Consider the following 21690-nt stretch of genomic DNA (forward strand, 5'->3'; position numbering starts at 1 on the left):
GTTAGCAATAGATACACGCAATTTATCTTATTAGTATCATATATCCTCTGATGTTCTGCATCAAGAAGGGTGCATCAGTTCTGTGGTATTCTTGCTAAAATACATGACCTTCATCCAATCATGAAAGGACACATCAACAACCTCAAACTGAGAGATAATCTACAAAATAACCAACAGGACTCCTTCAAGGTCATAAAAGACAAGAAAGAACCAAAGAGGAGACTAGGGAAACATAAAAATTAAATACCATGTGGGCTGGATCCTGGAACATTAAAAGGACATCACTGGAATAGCTGGTGAAATCCAGTTGCGTTCTGTAGCTCAGGTAATAGTATTCTACTCAATATGAATTCCTTTATATAATTGTACTATGGTTATATAAGATGCTAACCTGAGGGGAAGCTGGGTGAAATTATATGGGAACTCTGTGCTATTTTTGCAACTTTTCTGTAAGCCTTAAATTCTTTCAAAATTAAAAAAAAGTCTAGTCTGATCTAATATTGAAACTTCAATCTTTCATGTAATTTTACACCTCTTGGCACCCTTTCACTATGCAGCCTTTGGCATCTTCAGAGTGAGAACTGGGAGGAGGCAAGAGGGAAGACTCAGCAAAGCATAGCATAACTTGACAGGTATGCAATCTATGGCTTTAAAACCACCTGGGTACAGCGAATGCTATCCAAAGACTACTTCTTTTTCTCATCCTTGCTTGCTTTTGTGCAAAAATCCTTGCTGGGGAACACAAACTCATTTTCTGGCATGGGTAGATGTAAGCCCCAGATAATCACTGATGGCCGCTCCTCTCGGTGGCTACATCTGACAGTTCATCTCTAGTCTCTTTGGGCTAATGTGGATTTGCTCCCGGCAGGAAACGATCCCTCATGGAGGGCTCCTTCCCAAGATGGCTCTATGCCCGTTCTCGTCTGTTCTCTACGAGATATTCACATTGCTGCCCATTCCAAGGTGTAAGACCAGAAAGGCAGCAGGATTTTGCATACTGGACCAGGCCTAAATATTACAATGTTGCTATTCTCTTCTTACACATCTTATCTCTGACAGCAACAACACATTTAAAAGCTAGTAAGAGGTCGTAAGTGGAAATTAATTATAACATACTTATTACAATTATACTGATCACTTTTAGTGTATTGTGCTATTTTGAGGGCCTTATTTTTGTAAACATAAAGAAGGTTTAAATTCATTCTTGGCCTTGGTTCCTCTAAATTAAGTTTCTGTAATAGTACATTTTTTAAAAAATGGGCTTTAACATTGCTGTTATGTTAATTTTACATTTTTAAAACAGTGATTAAAAATTTACAAAGGATCCTCTGGATAATTCATCCAGCATTGAGCCCTAAGCATGGATGTTTGAGAAACAGCTGCAGTCAAGTGTGCTTCCATGAGGAACAAAGCAACTCTGAGCAAATATGTGGGTGACCAGGACTCCCAGGGGCAGAGACACAGGACATGGCAGGGACTTTAGTCACGGGTCTGCAGGTGAGGTTCTGAGAACTCCCACGTACAACAGAAACTTAATTTAGAGGAACCAGGGCTGAGAATGAATTTAAACCTTCTTTATGTTTACAAAAATAAAGCCCTCAAAATAGCACAATACACTAAAAGTGATCAGTATAATTTTAATAAGTATGTTATAATTAATTTGTAGACCACTTTTGGGTTTTTTTCCAGGGGATTCCCTCAAGATGTATTTGCCCCCTTCCACAAACTCCTTAACTTCCCAGATCTCTGGGCTATGGACTCTTGGATAGACTGCTACTTTCTTTATAATTCATTCATTCATTCATGAAACCCTAGTTGAATACAACCTAATTGCCTTAATACTTGGAAATATAACACTACAGACTCTTGGATAGACTGCTACTTTCCTTATAATTCATTCATTAATTCATGGAACCCTTACTTAATGCATTCTATTTGCCTTAATACTTGGAAACACAACAATGTATAAGACCCTCAAGGAACTTAGAAGACAGTGAAAAAGAAGATGCATATGAGATCATTATATTTCAGTGGAGTTTTATGATAAAGAAGCACAATATACTTTGGAAAGGAAACAAAGTGGGTACTTAACTAAGAATTAGTAGGTCAAGGATGCTTCCCTAATGGACCAAGAATGTTAGAAGATAAAGAGGCTGGAAGTGGAAAGATGTAAAACGTGGAAGAATGAGAAAGAAGGGCTCTCTGTGCAGAAGGGACAGGATGAAGAAGGAGATGGTGGAGAGAAATGGCATGTAAATTACCTTAAGTAAATCAAGGTGGTTGAAGCATAAAGGGCAAAACACCAGCGGTTCAGTAGTGGAGTTTATAAAAGAGAACACTGTCAGGATCACAGCGGCAAAGGAACTTGTATTCCTATAGAGCTGCACTGTCTGATACATGTGTTTAATTAAATTACAATTAAGTTAACATTTTAGCTCCTCAGTCACACCAGCCATATTTCAAGAGCCTTTAGCCACATTGGCTAGTGTTTAGAGGATAGAACATTTCCACCATCATTGAAATTTCCACGGAATAGTACTTCTATCAACAGTGGGAGTGTATAGAGACTTTTCTTAAAAAGTTGTTTGAATGTTCTTGCCTTGGAAGATGCAACTTTTCTAAAAATGCAAGTATTTATTTGTCATTTCCTCTATCACATTTTCTATCTAAAAGTGCCACATTTTAATTTTGTTAATATTTGCTTTTCTAAGAAAGATGGATACCTGAACCACTAACAGATAAAGCCCCATTTCACTGAGAGGAAACTTGGTGATGTCAATACAAGGGCAAGCAAGACTTAACCAAGTGACAGTGGCAAGTAGAGAGAGTACTGTGAGAGGCTGAAGCATGGTCAAAGGAGGTGAATATCTGTGCACATTCTGCTTGATCAGAAGATGCTTTGAGAGTTGGCTCATCTCCTTGCCATCCCTCAATACCTACCCTCAGGCATGGGCCAGAAGCAGTCAAGTGTAGTAGGAGAATGGTGGCTCCCATCACATCCACTGCTGTGAGAAGCTCTGGGCTCTGAGTGTCTCTAATTTGATATATAGACCAGACGAGGCAGATGAGAGATAAGTGATACTACTTTTGTGTTTGTTCACTAAACTTGAATTAAATGAGCTTCTGCCTCTTGCCTTTGGGTTTTGGGTGTCTAATTCAAGGTGAATGGGATAATCAGAACACTTTAGAATCAATCCTTCCCATGGGTTTGGAAAGGTAGTTAATTGTCATAATGTGAATATACCCGTTTAATCAGCACACAGATCAAGAAACAGAATATTAGCAGCATCCCCAAAGCCCCCGTGTGCTTCATATCAGTTACCATCCCCATAAGGATAACCATTGCTCTAGTTTTGTTTTTTTATAGAGAGAGTATGCCCTCTTCCAAATCTGATTTGTTTCACCCAGTACTATGTCAACTAATGGTTTCTGTTACATAAATTTTAAGGTTGCTTATCTATGTCACATGTGTACAGGAGAATGTGCCAAGTGCATACATAAATTTAAAGGAAAATCATCAAATTAAAAACATATGTTCTCCCACAGGTATCTAAGACAGATTTTTACCAGGATCTTAGAGATTCTCAGTGAGTTCTTCTTTCGCCCTCCCTCTCTCAAATGAGTAGCATCAGCCATCCTAGCTGCATGAGGCAAGGGCAATGTTGGCACTGTAATCAAGACTCTTAAAGGAGAAGATATGCTGAACAGAGCGTCCCTTCATCTCACTGAAGGTTTACGAGTCCCTTCTGGGGAAATCAGAGGAAAGGATTCAGTGAGTTCTGGGACAGCTAGAGCTCACCACGGTCGGGGCATGTGGCAGGGCTGCATCTGGGTAGAGAAGTTGCTGCCTGACAGGAAGGTACCCACATTGTGAGCTTCTCAGTTTTCTCTGCTTCTCCTTCACCATATCCCCTATCTCTCGTGTTCAAGGGTCAGACAGCATAGAATAGATCTGTGGATCAGAATGAGTGTTTGCAGCTGATTGGGGAAGCAAAGAACAGAGGATCAGGTGGGAACTTCTTCAGTGCATGGTTGGGACATGCAAAACTCAGGTCTCGTTCTAAGCTGGACAACCCAGCCTCTCTCTGCCCTCTACAGATCCTGTTTTTTCCGTTAAATAGATAGGAATCAGCAGCGCTGATCTTGTACGAACAGCCCTGAGCATGGTGAGTGCCACAGGCCCGCTCCCCTTGCTCTCACTCTTCTTCTGCTAATGGTATTCTGGGTCAATCTAGAGGCTACTTAAGAAAAGATAAGAAAGAGAAAAAGGAAATATCCCTTCCTCAAATAAAACCACTCAGATGAAGTGATGTTAAAAAGCCCAAGTCCCCAGGGGAAAAGTAGCACATGAAGACCACAAGAGGCACCAGAATGCCAGGCTCCGTGGGACAGTGGTGCCCCAAGCCATACCTCCCATTTTTGCTAGCAACTGCTTGTTTCCTCTGGAACTAAGCAAATAAGGGCAGAATAAAAACGATTGCTTTATATTCCCTCCTCAGTAATCACAAAATCCTATTTTCTCAATAGGATAGCATTGTAGAATATTATAGAGAAGGGGTGGTCAGAGGAAATTTCAGAGAGAGTTGGAAAACAGTGCCTGGGGTTTAAGGCCCTGGGCAGAATCATCCCTTTGTTTCGGTCTTGTTTGCCTTTAATCCACAATAACGTGCTTGGGAGGTGAGAGATGTAAACACGGAGTAGGCTCTTAGAGAATTAGTCCTGTTCATATGGAGAAATCTGAAAAGCACTATTCATTTCTAGAAGCAGAACAGCAGAGCCAATGCGAGGGAAGCTTGGCTCTTCCATTTGGAATGTGCATCTAAAGCTTGTTTTCCTTTCAGTGCAATAATTGCAAGGGCCAGAGTGTTTCAGTGAGGTAAATGCACGTCCTGGACCTTGGAAAAGACTCCTGAACTTATCCCAGGCTAAAACAGTAGCAAAATGAAAAAGGATTTTGGTTTTGGTTTTTGTTTTGTATTTGGTTTTGTGTGAATTTTGAAGTAGTTTGAAGGTAATTTATTCTACTATGTAACACTAGGAAAGTAGGAAATTACACTAGTTTCCAGTTTCATTTGGAGGGCGCTGGCTTATCCTTACCCATTTGCAAAAATATATTCCATGGAATGGGTGAAGAATGCTAAAAGTTACATGAGAGGGGATTTTTATGGTTAATTTTTTTTTTTTACCAAACAGATTAAAATAAGTTAATCACCAGGCTTCTATTATCAATGATATAGAATTAACTAGAACATTCCAACTCCTAGCTATGGTAGTTAGTGGACTATTTATTATATTACTTTTGTCAAATGTAAAAACATAGCTCATACTCAATTTTGTCATTAAATATCAAAAGCATTATTTCTTAGATGCTAGGATTTTATTTCTAGAGAAAAATACACACTTTAAACCACAAGAGGGCAGCAGCACTACTTTTTTTCTTTTTTCTTTTTAAATCCAGTGTATCTTTGGAAACTCAATACTGCGTCTAAAGCCATAATTACAATGTAATAATTACATGCCTTCCTCCAAATAACTCCTATTAATTTTGATGGTATTTTATAAGTAAAGTTATTTTTAAAATGTCTGTGACTAGGGTTCTTTACAAATGAGAATAGTTTCAAGAGAAGAGCAATAAGATAATTTTAGTGAGTGAATTAAAGTGTCTCAAGAGGATGAATTTTGCAAAAGTATTTTAAATTTTAGTTTTAAAAATAGCATCATTAAAATTATACAAATATATCTTTTCATAAACACTAAAGAGTATACAGAAAACAAGAATATTTAACAATGGATAAAACTTGTCATGTTTAGTTGTATGTATTTTTAAAACTAGACATAACTAAAACGAGAAAACCAGTAAGCATAAAAATTTATAAGGAATAGCCCCAACTTAATGTAAAAAATAATTAGGTATTTTTCTGCTGCTGACTACATTTTCTTCATTTTTAAGATGCAATAAAATTTCAATAATTTTATTTAGCCACCAGGTGGTGCTGCCTATTTGAACAATGAAGTAGAAAGAAAACTGAAGATCCGAGAAATAACATGTCTGTCTGATGCTATTTATGAATATTTATATGTTCACCAGATTTTTTTGACAAGTATAGAGTACTTTTGATTTCTGTAAGGGACGCCTTTGAAAGAGTATGTTAGAAAAATGCACTATCTGCAGCAGATACTTCACGGAACTACATGAAGTTCATGAAATTCATTTAATGGCAAAACTGAAACATGGACACTAACCTTTTCACAAAAAAACAAGGGTCTATTCTAACCAGATCTTCCTCCATGGAAGCTACTTATTTTTACCCATGAAATTGTTCCTTTTGTTTCTCAGATGATGAAAAATTGCATTTTATTGCCCTTCATATTAGTAAAAAAGTAAAAGAAAATTGTCTCCTAATTCAGCAATAGATAAGGAAAGATAACAAATCACATTTAATCTGCATCACCTGTAGATGGTGAAGTAATTATATGTATAGAGAGGCCAAACTTTATCCATACTTAGTCATTCTCCAAAAACAGTTTCATTTAAGTTTGAGGGATAAATGATGTGACTGTAGGTATCCTGCTATAGAATAAATAAATTTGGAATATGTTAGCCATTTTATAAGAAAATGCATTTTATAATGACTATTTTTTATATAGCTGATTAAATCATAACAACATTATGAAATTTAATAAGTATAAACACAGTTATAGGTTTATTATGCATTGTTGTCCTACTGCATATAGGAGAAAGAACAACTAATACTGAGTTCCATAAAGATGGTAGAATTCTCTTTCTTTTTGTTTCATTTAATCCTCAAAATTACCATTGGAGAAGGTGTTATCTCCATTCTCAGTCTAGAATTTGAATAAAGTTTTGACCCTAAAGCCATACCATTTTACCAATGTTGATAAAATCGTGGAGGAGACAGGAGTTCCACCTATGACTTCTCTCATGCAGTTAGTAGAGATCGCTAACTAATTTTGAACTTCTTTCCCTCCAAACCCAGATGGCGCCTCAGATTCTCAGAGCAGCAAATCCAGGGAGCCACTATCAATTAGTAGTAGACAATCATATTGTTTTCATTTATTTGCAGATGTTTTATTGGCAATGAGCAAATGCCTGTATCTTAAGTTTCATTAATTCCCTGTATAGGAAAATATCGTCCCTAAAACAGGTTAATGTTTTAGTTTTTGATTATCTATTTAAACATGATGGTAATGAAATATTAGCTAGCATTTATTTAATGAGTACTGAACTCTTTGTGTCATCTAGTGTTCTGTGTGCTTTTTATGTATCCTTTTAACAATCCTACAAGATATTTATATTATCATACCCATTTAATAGACAAAAAATTTAAGGCAAAATTTATATATACCAGTAACCACAAATCCAGGAATTTTGCAACACCTTTAGGTCAATATTTGTAGGGCCACAGGGAAACTTCAGTAGTACAGTCAGTTAAATGTCCAACTCTTGGTTTCGGCTCAGGTCCTGATCTCAGGTTTGTGGGATTGAGCCCTGAGTCAGGCTATGCGCTCAGTGCAGAGTCTGCATGAGATTCTCTTTCTCCTTCTCCTTCTGCCCCTCCCCCATGCTTTCTATCTCTCTAAAAATAAATAAATCTTAAAAAAAAACAAATTTGCAGGACCACAATCTCAGACATTTTTCTCTGTTAGTCACAGAGTCATTTGCTGATCCTGACTCAATCAAATTAAACAATGAAAAATGTGCTGGATATGGATTTTTTTTCCTCAGCTACCAACCATCCTTGCTTTGCTTTGCTTTGTTTTGCTTTGCTTTGCTTTGCTTTGCTTTGCTTTGCTTTGCTTTGCGATGCTGGGGCTGGAAGCTCTGCAAACCACAGCTCTGCTTTGTCAGCTGCTCCCTGCGGAGATCTGCCCACAGGGGGCATTAGAGACTGAAGGAGGAAGAAGGAGGCTTCTTCCCCTCTCTTGCAGTTCCCCTGCAGTTCTTGGGGGGCATCCTCCAGGTGACACTTCACTCGGAAGCAGTGCCTTCATGTACAGCAGCTGAATCCAACTTCCCCAACATTTGAGTGTTTGCAGTCCTTGCGGGAGCAGCCTCAGTGCACTGCCTCAGAGGCACCACCACCAGCTGAGAGCAAGTGCTTCTTCCTCAGGTGACTGAGCTTCAGCTTCTTGGGGCCCCTCCTCCAGGCTTTTACATTGTAATAATCAACTCCTTTTCTTTGCTCCTCCAACTTCAGGAGTGTTAGCTCTGCCTACAGTTGCTACCTCTGTGAAGATGCTTTGCTTTTTAGGTTACCTCATATTATGGATTGAATTGTGTCCCTTCAAAAGATGTGAAGTTCCTTACCCCCTACTACCTGTGAATATGCCCTCATTTGGGGATAGGGTCTATCAGAAACAGTAAAACAAAGGAGAAAGAAGAATTTATTGTGAGGGTTTCAACCTGCAGGCCAGGAAACTCAAAGCTCTAGGAGCAATGAGTTTTGAGTTGCTCACAGACCAAGGGATTTTTATGGGGTAACTGTGGAAGTTATTAGGCTTTTTTCAGCTGAAAAAAGTGGCCTTTTTCCCTACTTGGATCAGGGTAGTTGAGTCAGGGAACAAGAAGTCCAGAGATGGCATGGATAGACTTGGTGTTTGGGGATTGGCTGGCATCTGCTACTAGTTTCTGAGAAGAGCTGTCATTTCTTACAACTTCTGCTAAGTAAGGTTAAATTTCTTTCTTTCTTTTTTTTTTTTAAGACCTTTTTTTATTCATGAGAGACACACTGAGAGAAGCAGAGACATAGGCAGAGGGAGAAGCAGGCTCCCTGCAGGGAACCCAAATGCAGGACTCGATCCCAGGACCCTGGGATCATGCCTTGAGCCAAAGGCAGAGGCTCAACCACTGAGCCACCCAGGTGCCCCAAGTTTTATTTTCTTTAGAGCACCTGCATTGGCCAATTTCATTTCTGCCCCGACACAAGAGACTCCATTTTAGTGTTGGTTCTGCAGGTCCTCACAGATGACCCAGTTAAGATGAGACCATTAGGGTGGGTCCTAATGCAATATAACTGTGTCCTCATAGAAAGGAGAAGCGTGGTCACAGAGACAGACACGGCCACAGAGAGCATGCCATGTGGACAGGCAGACACCAGCGTGCTGTAACAACAGCAAACTAAGGCATGCTAAAGATGGCCAGTAAACCACCAGAAACCAGGATTCTCCCTCACAGATGCTCCCTTACAGCCCCCAGGAGGAAACAATCCTCCTGATACTTTAATCTCGGGCCTCTAGCCTCTAGAACTAGGAGACAATAAACTTCGGGTGTTGAAACCATCCAGTCTGTAGTACTAAGTTACGGCAGCCCCTGGAAACTAAGACAGCTAGTTAACACTTTTTTTTTCCAATTAACAATTTTTTGGATTACTTCTGTTAAAATAACTGGTGTGACTTATCTCTTGTGACCAGGTTCTGAATGATATAATGAGTACAGAGAATCATAAAAAAATCATAAAAATCATTAAAAATCATAGTTTTTATTGTAACTTTTTTTAAAAAAATATTTTATTTATTTAACGGGGAGAGAGATAGAGAGAGAGAGAGAGAGTACACAAAAGCACAAGCAGGGGGAGAGGGAGAAGTAGGCTCCCTGCCAAGTAGGGAGCCCAGTGTGGACCTTGATCCTAGGACCCTTGAGCTGAAGGCAGACATTAAACCGACTGAGTCACCTAGGCACCCATTTACTGTGGTAACAGTCATTAAAGGTCATTGTCTTTATGTTGTGGCCATGTGATTAGTACTTAGCTTAGCAGGTGTATTAGCTTGCTAGGGCTGCCACAACTTATACCACAGACAGGAGTGGCTTAAGTAACAGAAATTTATTTTTTCACAGTTCTGAAGGCTAGAATTCTGAGATCAAGGTGTTAGCAGGATTAGTTACTTCTTCATTTTTAAGATTTTATTTATTTATTCATGAGAGACACAGAGAGAGAGGCAGAGACATAGGCAGAGGGAGAAGCAGGCTCCTTGATGCGGGACTTGATCCCAGGACCCAGGGATCATGACCTGAGCTGAAGGCAGATGCTCAACCACTGAGCCACCCAGGTGCCCTGGACTAGTGTCTTTTGAGGTTTCTCTCCTTAGCTGGTAGATGGCCACCTTCTCCCTGTGTCCTCACATGGTCATCCCTCTGTGTGTATCTATGTCCTAACATCCTTTTCCAAAAAGGACACCAGTCATATTGTTTTTTGGCCGTTTGGATGAGATCAAATGTAGGACACCAGTCATATTGGATTAGAGCCCACCATCTGACCTCATATTAACTTAATCACCTCTTTAAAGACCCTATCTCCAAATATAGCCATATCCTGAGATACTGGTGGTTAGGACTTCAATCTATGAATTTTGGGGAAGACACAAACCCACCACAGCAGTAAATCCCCCTTTAAATAACCTAGTTCAAGATATTGCCTGAGGTCAAACTCAAGATTCCTGGATTATGGAATTTCTTTTCCTTCTCTCTTTTAAAAATCAAAACTCTCTTTACCAAGCTTTGGTCTTTCTGTCAGTCTCCAGCAGTGCCCAGAATTCCAGAGAATAGATTGGCAAGCTGATCCACAGGCTTTGCTGTGACTGGCAAGTAAATTAAGCAAGGTTTGCTTAACAGGTGCATTTGGATCACGTGTTGCTCCATCTCCCTCTCTCCCTATACAAGCTTCTCAGTACAGATGTTAGTTTGGGCCCATCTTTACTATGTGTTTTATTTATCTCTTGTCTAGTGGAGAAGATGAATGCTATTTATTGAAAAATGTCTTACAGGCCATGATATATTGGTCATAATTTACATGAAAGTTTTATGAACAATCAATACATATAGAATTAAATACAAAGTTGTTGCTGAGAACTTGGATTTACAAAACCAAGCCTACCAAATAGGGATATTAAAAATAGTTCAATAGAACTGAAGTGGAAATATGAGTATTTATCATCCTTCAAATTTTGGAGGCTTTTAAAAAAGATTTTATTTATTCATGGGAGACACAGAGAGAGAGGCAAAGGCATAGTCAGAGGGAGAAGACGACTCCCTGCAGGGACCCTGATGTGGGACTTGATCCCAGGACTCCAGGATCACACCCTCGGCTGAAGGCAGATGCTCAACCGCTGGGCCACCCAGGTGCCCCAAGTCTTGGAGGCTTTAAGTGCACTTATATTTTCTTTTATTTATTTATTTATATATTTTCTTATTAAAGCTTTCCCACACAGTGTGGGTCTGGATTAAATCTCTTCTCCAGTTCCTCTACCACATATAATCCCTCCATGTATGGCACTTGCCAAAGTCTGCTCTGTCAATGCAAGTGTTTGTGGGCTGCTTTCACTGGAGATCAGGGACCATAGGTTATTGCCATTATATGCTTCCAGGTCTGCAGCATGTACCTTGCATATGGTTATACTCAAGACATGCTTATTGAGATCAATTAAATCATAGAGTTTCCTTGGATACTAACAAAGAACAAATATAGATTGCTTTATTAATAATTTAGAACTAAAGAGTTAGATAATAAAGGCACTTTTATTCTACTTCACAAAATAGCTATAGTCAGACTAGATGACTCCTTTTAAAAACTCTGTGACAGCCCATATTTCTACTAAGTTTTATGGAAATTAAATTCTAATAAATTAAATTAAAGTTCATCAAGAAGTATTACTTAATGGAGCCTGCAGTGAATCCGTCTGAACATGAAGTACCTGGCAATGGGAATAATTACCAGGTTAGAAAAGTATAACTTTTTCTAATATTTTTCTTCACATTTATTTGAAATAATCTATATTTTCTCCTATTCTTTTATTTTTTAAAGATTTTATTCATTTATTCATGAGAGACACAGAGAGAGTGGCAGAGACAGAGGCAGAGGGAGAAGCAGGCTCCCTGCAGGAAGCCCAACGCAGGACTCAATCCTGGGTCTCTGGGACCATGCCCTGAGCCAAAGGCAGACGCTCAACCGCTGAGCCACCCAGGCATCCTTCTCCTATTCTTTTAAACACTTGACTATGGTATAGCTCTTATTTTTAGAGTGGCATGTAGAGGACATAATGGGACTCTCAATTTGATGAAATTTTGTCCTTTAACAGCTAATAATTGCAACTATCATAATATGTAGGAACCTCTAATCAAAAACTTTACAAGTAACAAATACATAGAATTCTTTCTCAAAAAGAACAAAAGTCTTTGAATTAGAGAACCTGGCATACAGTCCTTGGTCAGACACTTATTAACTATAGATTTGGGCAAATAACTTATTGTGGATAATTTTCACATAAAGAAATGGAATGACAACTACTTAACAGGGTAACGAAGAAAACCAAGTGAGATTATATATGGCAATACTTATTGTCAATTTAAAGCCTTATATAAACATTATTTGTTACCATTATTTAACAAAGAACACATTTGTGTATGTCCTTCCTTTGGTCTTGTGATTACTACACAAATGCCAATAAATTATGTTCTTCAATTTCTTAGTTATTAATATTAACTTTGGTATATCAATGCATAGATGAAATGCCACTAACAATGCCTGTAAGACTTAGTGGAATAGAGATTGAAAAGATCTTAAGACAGGGGTCCCTGGGTGGCTCATTCAGTTAAACAACCAACTCTTGATTTTGGTTCAGGTCATGATCTCAGGGTTGTGGGATTGAGCCCTGTAGGGGGCTCTGCCCTGAGTGTGGAGCCTTCTCCCTCTGCCCCTTCTCTCTGTTCATGTGCACATGTGCACTCTCTCTCTGAAATGAGTAAATGTTTAAAAAAAAAACAAACAGAAAAAAGACCTCAAAAGATTAAACTCAAAAGTCACAGTTGATGAGTGGGGAAAAATTAGAGAGAAAGATAAATCATGAGAGACTTCTAACTCTGGGTAACAAAGGGTTGCAGAAGGGGAGGAAGGTGGGGGGATGAGGTAGCTGGGTGACGGTCAGTAAGGAGAGCACATGATGAGATGAGCACTGGGTGTTATACTATATGTTGGCAAATTGAATTCAAATAAAATATTTAAAAACTCACAGCTGAAAGGCTTCAGAAACAGCCCACAGGCAGTAATTAAAGGTCTTTATGAGTCATTATGATTTATTTACAAGTGATTGTACATTGCTATATGCATAACCCACATGTCCCAGACTTCTAATTCAAATGTTACTTTTTCTGCTATTTTCTATGTTACCAAAGGCGACAGTTTTGCTAAACTCTCTAACACTTCACAGCAAGCATCTTCTTTCCTCCAATGTCCAATAACACTTTCTTCTGTCTGCCCATCCTTTAACTGTCTCCCTGAGGTATTTTCAGCTTTACAAATGGTCTCCTAAAGGTCTAGTCAGATCCCATCTAGCCTGGTGTTAAAGCCAAGGCCATGTTTTTATCATGAAGGCTCCCTACTTCCAGGCTCCACGTTTCTCTACCACTTACTATTCCCTAACAAGTGTCCTAAAGCAGATTGGTCTAGTTGTTTTACTGGTTTACAACTGCTTTATTATATTCACATATTCTGTGGGAAAGGAATTCAGGGCACAAGAATAGAGGGATGACTCTTCTCTGCTTCATGATGTCTAGGGCCTCATCTTCAAAGACTAAGAAATTGGGGGTTCTTAATGATTGGGTAATAGAATCATTTGGAAGGATATGCATTCAGATATCTCATGCTTGTTGCTGACTATTGGCTGAGTCCTCAGCTGGAGACAAATGACAGGACAAAACAGCTGATCGTACAGTGCACATATGGTGCATAATTCTCTTCTTACCCAGTGAATTCTACATGGTCCACAGCCCCTTCAGTGTAGACAAGCTCCTGTGATCGACTCTACCCAGGAAGTAGCAGCAATAGTTCAGCTAATGATATTCACAGTTAATCACTAGATTTCCTTTTAGGTCAGTTCTTACTAAAATTATTCTAAAGCCAGTGGTTTTTCAATATTACAAGGGGAAAATGCCTTTAATTTATAGTATTGTTCTTTTAAGAAAGTCATTAATTTGCAAAATCTAAGATTTTATTATGTCAGATATAAATGTGATTGGATATGAGGTTTAACACTTGCTTAATTCTTGCCAATTCTCATTTGCTTTTTTTTAAAATTTTTTTTTTAATTTTTATTTATTTATGATAGTCACAGAGAGAGAGAGAGAGAGAGAGAGGCAGAGACATAGGCAGAGGGAGAAGCAGGCTCCATGCACCGGGAGCCCGATGTGGGATTCGATCCCAGGTCTCCAGGATCGCACCATGTGCCAAAGGCAGGCGCCAAACCGCTGCGCCACCCAGGGATCCCTCTCATTTGCTTTACGTATATAGTTTATTTTTTAATCCTATAGAGTTTTTATTTCTTTCTACATGGCCTTATTTTTTATAAATTTATTTTTTATTGGTGTTCAATTTGTCAACATCTAGAATAACACCCAGTGCTCATCCCATCAAGTGCCCCGCTCAGTGCCCGTCACCCAGTCACCCCCACCCCCTGCCCACCTCCCCTTCCACCACCCCTAGTTCGTTTCCCAGAGTTAGGAGTCTCTCATGTTCTGTCTCCCTTTCTGATACTTCCCACTCATCTTTTCTCCTTTCCCCTCTATTCCCTTTCACTATCCTTTATATTCCTCAAATGAATGAGACCATACAATGTTTGTCCTTCTCCGATCGACTTATTTCACTCAGCATAATACCCTCCAGTTCCATCCACGTTGAAGCAAATGGTGGGTATTTGTCGTTTCTAATGGCTGAGGAATATTCCATTGTATACATAAACCACATCTTCTTCATCCATTCATCTTTCGATGGACCCCGAGGCTCCTTCCACAGTTTGGCTATTGTGGCCATTGCTGCTAGAAACATCGGGGTGCAGGTGTCCTGCCCTTCATTGCATCTGTATCTTTGGGGTAAATCCCCAGCAGTGCAATTGCTGGGTCGTTGGGCAGATCTATTTTTAGCTCTTTGCAGAACCTCCACACAGTTTTCCAGAGTGACTGCACCAGTTCACATTCCCACCAACAGTGCAGGAGGGTTCTCCTTTCTCCACATCCTCTCCAACATTTGTTGTTTCCTGCCTTGTTAATTTTCCCCATTCTCACTGGTGTGAGGTGATATCTCATTGTGGTTTTGATTTGTATTTCCCTGATGGCAAGTGATGCAGAGCATTTTCTCATGGGCTTGTTGGCCTATGTCTTCCTCTGTGAGATTTCTGTTCATGTCTTTTGCCCATTTCATGATTGGATTGTTTCTTTGCTGTTGAGTTTAATAAGTTCTTTATAGGGCTTGGAAACCAACCCTTTATCTGATATGTCATTTGCAAATATCTTCTCCCATTCTGTAGGTTGTCTTTTAGTTTCGTTGACTGTATCCTTTGCTGTGCAAAAGCTTCTTATCTTGATGAAGTCCCAATAGTTCATTTTTGCTTTTGTTTCTCTTGCCTTCATGGATGTATCTTGCAAGAAGTTACTGTGGCCAAGTTCAAAAAGGGTGTTGCCTGTGTTCTCCTGTATGATTTTGATGGAATCTTGTCTCACATTTAGTTCTTTCATCCATTTTGAATTTATCTTTGTGTATGGTATAAGAGAATGGTCTAGTTTCATTCTTCTGCATGTGGATGTCCAATTTTCCCAGCATAAATGGCCTACCTTTAAATAAAGATATTGAATTTCAGAGAGATTAAATAACTTGCCTATAGTCATATGGTAATCAGTCTACTCAAGATCCTTAGCTACATCTGTTTTCATATTTGATTATGTGGGAGATTTATTTATGTTAACAGCTTTTCCCTTTTCTTTTGTAATAGTTATCCTTCTTTGGTTTATGATTTTTATTGACAACTAGATAGCAAACTAATGACCTGGGTGGTGTTCAACACATGCTATGATTACTTATAATTCATCAATTTGATGCTGTCATAAAAGCCAGTGAGGGACTGATGAAAACTGACTCCGCCTCTCTCTTCAGATTTAGTTGTACTTGGGTCACATTTGAAAAAGTACACTGTGAGAGATTTAGGGCCCACAGTCTTTGGAAGGAAGCTGTAAAGAAAATGGTTGAGTAGCTAGGTATTTTGTTTAACAATGTTATATTTAAAATAATTTCCCATTGATACTGGTTGACGTTCTCAGGATATTTTTGAAAAAATTAAATGTTTGAGAAAATTTGGAAATCAAGAGAAGGTGTAGATTTATTAGGACAGGAGTTTGTAGATTTAATGGGCTATATGATTTTGTAGCATATAAGCAGGCATGTACCTTTTCACAGAGTCGAGGGTACTCACTTTGATCACACTGGATCACCCAATATCCTCTGTGTATGGATGTGTAGTTTGGAAGAGACAATTCTAAGAAATTTTGAATGTTTTTCTAAGGATAGTGGGAAGCTACTAAGAATTTTAAACAGGGAAGAAGAAGCATAATTTTTTAATAGAGAATTTTGACTGTGGGTAGACAGTCAAGTGAATGGGGTATGGATAGACTGAACAATAAGGGGAAATCACATATGAATCAGTATAGTGTTCAGATGAGCAATAATTGTGGCTTGGAAACAGATTATGGTAAAGGGTCAGAGGAGATAGAAATAATTTATGGAATCAGTAGTACTTGGTGATTGATTAAGGATATAGGATATGAGAGAAGTAGGTGTCAAGAAAGACTCCAAGTTTTCAGACATATGCAAGTGGGTATGAGGTGGTGTCATTTACTAAAATAGATTATAGTGAGAAGAGCAAGTTTGGTTGCTAGGAGTCAATAACATGAGTTCAATTTTAGGTATATAAAATATAAGATGCTGGGGCACCTGGATGGCTCAGTTGATTGAGAGTCCCACTCTTTATATAGGCTCAGGTCATGATCTCAGGGTCATGGCATGGACCCTGGTATTGGGTGTACTCAGCACGGAGTCTGCTTGAGATTTTCTCTCTCCGTCTGTCCCTCCCCCCACTTGTACACATATTCTCTCTCTCAATAAATAAATAAGCAAAATATTTAAATATATGTATATGTATTTATATTTATATGATGCTTGTGAGGCATGCATTTTTGCAGGAATTTATAATAGTTCAGATTGTACCAAACTTTTCTTTTTCCATTCTTTGTTGAGCATTTATCTTCAATGTGTCATGCTGGCTTACGACCTACATTAATTCATGTTGTATTACTTTAATTTTGCTTTAAAGGTCAAGGCATGAGAATATCAGTGTATATTCCTGTGAAAAGCAAGATGCTAAGTCTGATAATATTGAGATAGTGATGAAGAAATGATCCAAGTTAACTTTCCTAAGATCTATAGATGAATCATAACAGGGCAGCCTTCTAGCCAAGCCTAATAAGGGGAAGAACATTCAGGAAAAAAATGGCTGGGATGAGTTACCAGCTTCAGGATCACAACATCTAGAAGGACAGTTTTAAGAGATGTTCCTCTGCCTAACGGTATTCCTGAATACATTCCTGTGTGACAAAACTGCTGTCACTATGGCTAATAGCTGTCTCCCCCTCACACTTCTTTGTCTCAAAGCCTTCTGATGGCTTTCTTTCTCATTCAGAGGAAAATCCAGTTTCTTACCATGACCTAAAGACCACATGGAGTCTGGGTCCTCACTGTCAGGCCACTTCATGCCCTACCACCATTTCTTTCATTCAATTCACTACATGGACATAACCTTACTTAATGTTCCTCAAATAGACAAGCTTGCACCTGTTTCAAGGCCTTTGTTTTTTGCTGTTTTCTCTGCCTAGCACACTCTTCCCCTCCTGCATGGCTCCCTCGTATACCTCCACACTATCTCCCTTGCGAGATAGCACTTTCCTGATTCTCTGTGTCCTCCTGACTCTACACTCTTGTCTGCTTGTCCATCTTCATATCACTTATCACCACCTGAAGCATATCTACTCATTTGATTTTTCTCTCCCCTCCTCCCACTCACTCCATCTAGAATGTGAGCTCTTTTAGGGAAAGAACTTGTTTTGTTCACAACTGGATTTCCAGTTCATAGAATAAGTCCTAGAACAAAGCAGGTACCCAATAGATACTGGTTGAATGAGTTTTTAAGTAAATATTGGATGAGTGGATTATTGGAAACTGGAGATGTGGTAGTGAACTGTAAACTACTGTCTGCCTATTCTGATTAATAGAGTTCTATTTGTGTATTGTATCAATAACTGTCATACAGAAGTTTCATTTTTACATGGTTATTCATTTTTAAAAATTTATTTATGTTTTTGGGCCCTAGGCTTCATTGAATTTTTTAAATGTCATTGCAGAAGTTTGTGAGTTGGCCCTGAACCAATAGGCATACTTTCTAGTTTTTAGTAGCTCATTGATTCCCCCAATTTCACTCTTTGTATCGTCGGTATCCATGCTTATATTACTGTACACTTTGGAGCCTATAAATAAGGCCCATCTACCAAGTTAATGTAAAGAAAATGGTCATTGGATGTCTGGGAGACTCAGTGGTTGAGCATCTGACTTTGGTTCAGGTAATGATCCTGGGGTCCTAGGATGGAGTCCTTCATTGGGCTCCCTGCAGGGAGCCTGCTTCTCCCTCTGCCTATGTCTGTGCCTCTCATAAATAAATAAAATCTTAAAAAAGAAAGAAAGAAAATGGTCACTTGGAAAAATCTGTTGTCAACTGATTTGTGTATTCCACATAATTACCAGCAGATGGCACAACTGTAACAGCACTTCAACATTTTCAGCTTGCCTGGAGAAGTAAGATACTGTTGTCGCAGGAATGCCAAAATTTTCCGGAAGTGAAAATTTTTGGATTTTAGCTGTTTCAGTGCCAAGGTAAGGGACATCATCGTTCATGCTGTTTTTTTGTACATAGTGATAACTACTGGGTGTGTAGGTCTCACGTGTGATCCAGAGTAAGTCTCTTACTTTCTCAAATGTTGTGGAATGGACTACTCATGGCACATCATGCATGGGCTTAAGGAAATGCCAGTTGTAGGTTCAGCCTCTGCTGGTTCTCTATTTAGATAGGGTCTTCATCTTTAAATAACGTCCGCTTGGGTTGTCATTGGAGTTGCTTCTACTTTAAAACTTTTCATTTATGACCCTCTGTTGAGATGCTTTTAGGGAAAATCATATACTAAAATAACTAAAAGATATTTGTAAAACTTGCATTAAAATACAGACTATGGAGCACAAGAGAAGGCATGGTCTCTTATGAGAGACAAAATGAAATTTTTACTCTTACTTCACTGTTTTCTAGCCATATGACTTCAGGCAAAATACTTTCCTATAATTCTCCAACTCTCAATTTCCTCATGTATAAAATATCACTAAATAAACTCATTTTCCAGAGTGGTTGGAAGCATTAATGCTTTAGGAACTATTACTACATTAGTTTTTATTTTTTACGAAGATATATTCTCTAGAGCACTATATATTTACCCAGGAGCCTCAAACTCACATTAGAACACATATTTGAGAAGTCTGTGTGTTAGGAACTTTTTATGAAGGATCAGATAGATGTGTTTTAGATAGGCTTAGAAGAGAAGATTGTTGTTGATTGAAACAGAGGGTTCTGGTTTAGGGGGAAAAAAGAGATGCCAATGAGTAAGGCTTGCTTGTTAGCAGCAGCTGCATGATAGGATTCGGGTGATATCTAAATTATTGTGGTCAGTTTGGCAGTCCAACTGTCTAGATAGGCCAAGGACTCAAAAAATGATCAAAAGGACTTGGGAGTCACCAAGTGATATCCTAAGAGTTCATACACATAATTGATGGAAATCCCCATGACATTGCCCCCGTGAATCAGAAGTACTAAATGATCTGGTTTATGAACTCCAAAACTGTAACATGCAATCAAGAATGAAAGAACAAACAAAAGGTCCTAGAGATAGATATCTTGATGCAACAAAAGGGAAGTGCTTTCAACCTGAGACTGAGGGAGAAAACAAAAATAAAATCTAAAAATTAGTGGCAAGCAACTTCAAATCCTATGCTACATGGACGTTTAAATACTGCCAGTTGGATTCACCCTGGGAGCTTCATTGTATAATAGCACAAGACAGGCGCTGCTGTTCAAGGGGATGAATCTCAGTTTGAGTAGTGTGCGTACATTTTAGAAATGTTCCCATTAAAACAACATTTAGGATTGTAAGTGGTAAGCTTCATTTATTTGATAATTCAGCTTAATGAAACATATCAATTTTCTCATGGTTCTGAATTTTAAATGGTTTCTGATTTATAGAAATAATTCTTGCAGAAAGGTGCCATCTTAATTAACAGATTTAAGCCTTCTGGTTCATTCATGTTTATATTAATCTAATGTTTACCAAGTTTATTTATATGTGAGACACTATCAGAATGTACTGAGAGGTCTGATTTCTCATTTTTAACAATAATTTCTCCTTGAGAAGAAAAATGATGTCAATGTAGACACAATTTAGGCAAGACTCTGCTGTATTTTTCTACAGTTTGTTTTTTTTTTTTTAAAGATTTTATTTTTTTAAAATTTTTATTTATTTATAATAGTCATACAGAGAGAGAGAGAGAGAGAGGCAGAGACACAGGCTGAGGGAGAAGCAGGCTCCATGCACCGGGAGCCCGACGTGGGACTCGATCCCGGTTCTTCAGGATCACGCCCTGGGCCAAAGGCAGGCGCCAAACCGCTGTGCCACCCAGGGATCCCATTTTTCTACAGTTTGGATGTCTAGTTAGAGCAAGCCAAAAGAGCACAACTTAGCTACCAAATTCCTTTATCCCTTACCTTCTCTTTCATAAGTGATGCAACAAATGAGAAAATGTAACATATTGTGAATCTGTGGCTAACAAGAAATACAAAAAAGAGATGAAGGAACTCTTTACCTAATGAAAACAAATATGTAAATAAGTATTTTTTTTCTAAGTGGATGTTATCAAAGGTAAGTGATAAATAACTTTTTAATAAAAGTGCACAAAAATGCTAATCCTTGGGATCCCTGGGTGGCTCAGTGGTTTGGCACCTGCCTTCCACCCAGGGCGTGATCCTGGAGTCCCGGGATTGAGTCCCGCGTCGGGCTCTCTGCATGGCGCCTGCTTCTCCCTCTGCCTGTGTCTCTGCTTTTCTCTCTCTCTCTCTCTCTCTCTCTCTCTCTCTCTCTCATGAATAAATAAATAAATAAATAAATAAATAAATAAATAAATAAATAAAATCTTTAAAAATTGCTAATCCTTTTTAATGGATTCAAACTTACTGGTTCAAGTATTTGTAATACCTCACTGGAAATGAATGACAGTATCCAAAGCTAAATTCATTCCATTGGAAACAAGAAGAGTTCTATTTAGATGACACATGAAAATATAAATCCAAATTCAACCTGAGAGGTTTTTTATCCTCCTCATTTCTTTTTTTTTTAAAGATTTATTTATTTATTCATGAGAGAGAGAGAGAGACAGAGACAGAGACAGAGACAGAGACACAGAGAGAAGCAGAGACACAGGGGGAGGGAGAAGCAGGCTCCCATGTCTGGAGCCCGACGCGGGACTCGATCCCGGGATTCCAGGATCGCGCCCTGGGCCAAAGGCAGGCGCTAAACCACTGAGCCACCCAGGGATCCCCCCTCCTCCTTATTTCTATACTTAATGGTGACTCTTAATTTGTGGGGAGTTGAAGAACAGACTCAATTATTGTTGTTGAGGAATACATTTGTCACTGCCTGTCTTCTCTTTTGTTGACTTTCACTTTCCTCAAAATGCTTTTGTGGTTAGAGCAGAGCTGAGTTCTCTAAGT

The 21690-nt window shown here is 38.8% G+C and overlaps 1 long non-coding RNA gene across 5 annotated transcripts in view; it reads left to right on the forward strand.

Moving 5' to 3' along the window:
- Nucleotides 1-201: 201 nt before the first annotated feature.
- Nucleotides 202-21690, forward strand: part of LOC102153110 — a 99355-nt gene continuing 77866 nt past the window's right edge. The window contains exons 1-2 of one of the 5 annotated variants that reach the window (XR_005368510.1): nt 202-325; nt 558-632. This is a non-coding gene — a long non-coding RNA (uncharacterized LOC102153110). Of the gene's footprint in view, nt 326-557; nt 633-18672; nt 18759-21690 lie in introns of those variants that run through there. The other 4 variants (XR_005368506.1, XR_005368507.1, XR_005368511.1 and 1 more) reach the window with 4 other exon arrangements.

The sequence above is a fragment of the Canis lupus genome, chromosome 13 (assembly GCF_011100685.1).
Source record: "Canis lupus familiaris isolate Mischka breed German Shepherd chromosome 13, alternate assembly UU_Cfam_GSD_1.0, whole genome shotgun sequence".
Lineage (NCBI taxonomy): Eukaryota > Metazoa > Chordata > Mammalia > Carnivora > Canidae > Canis > Canis lupus.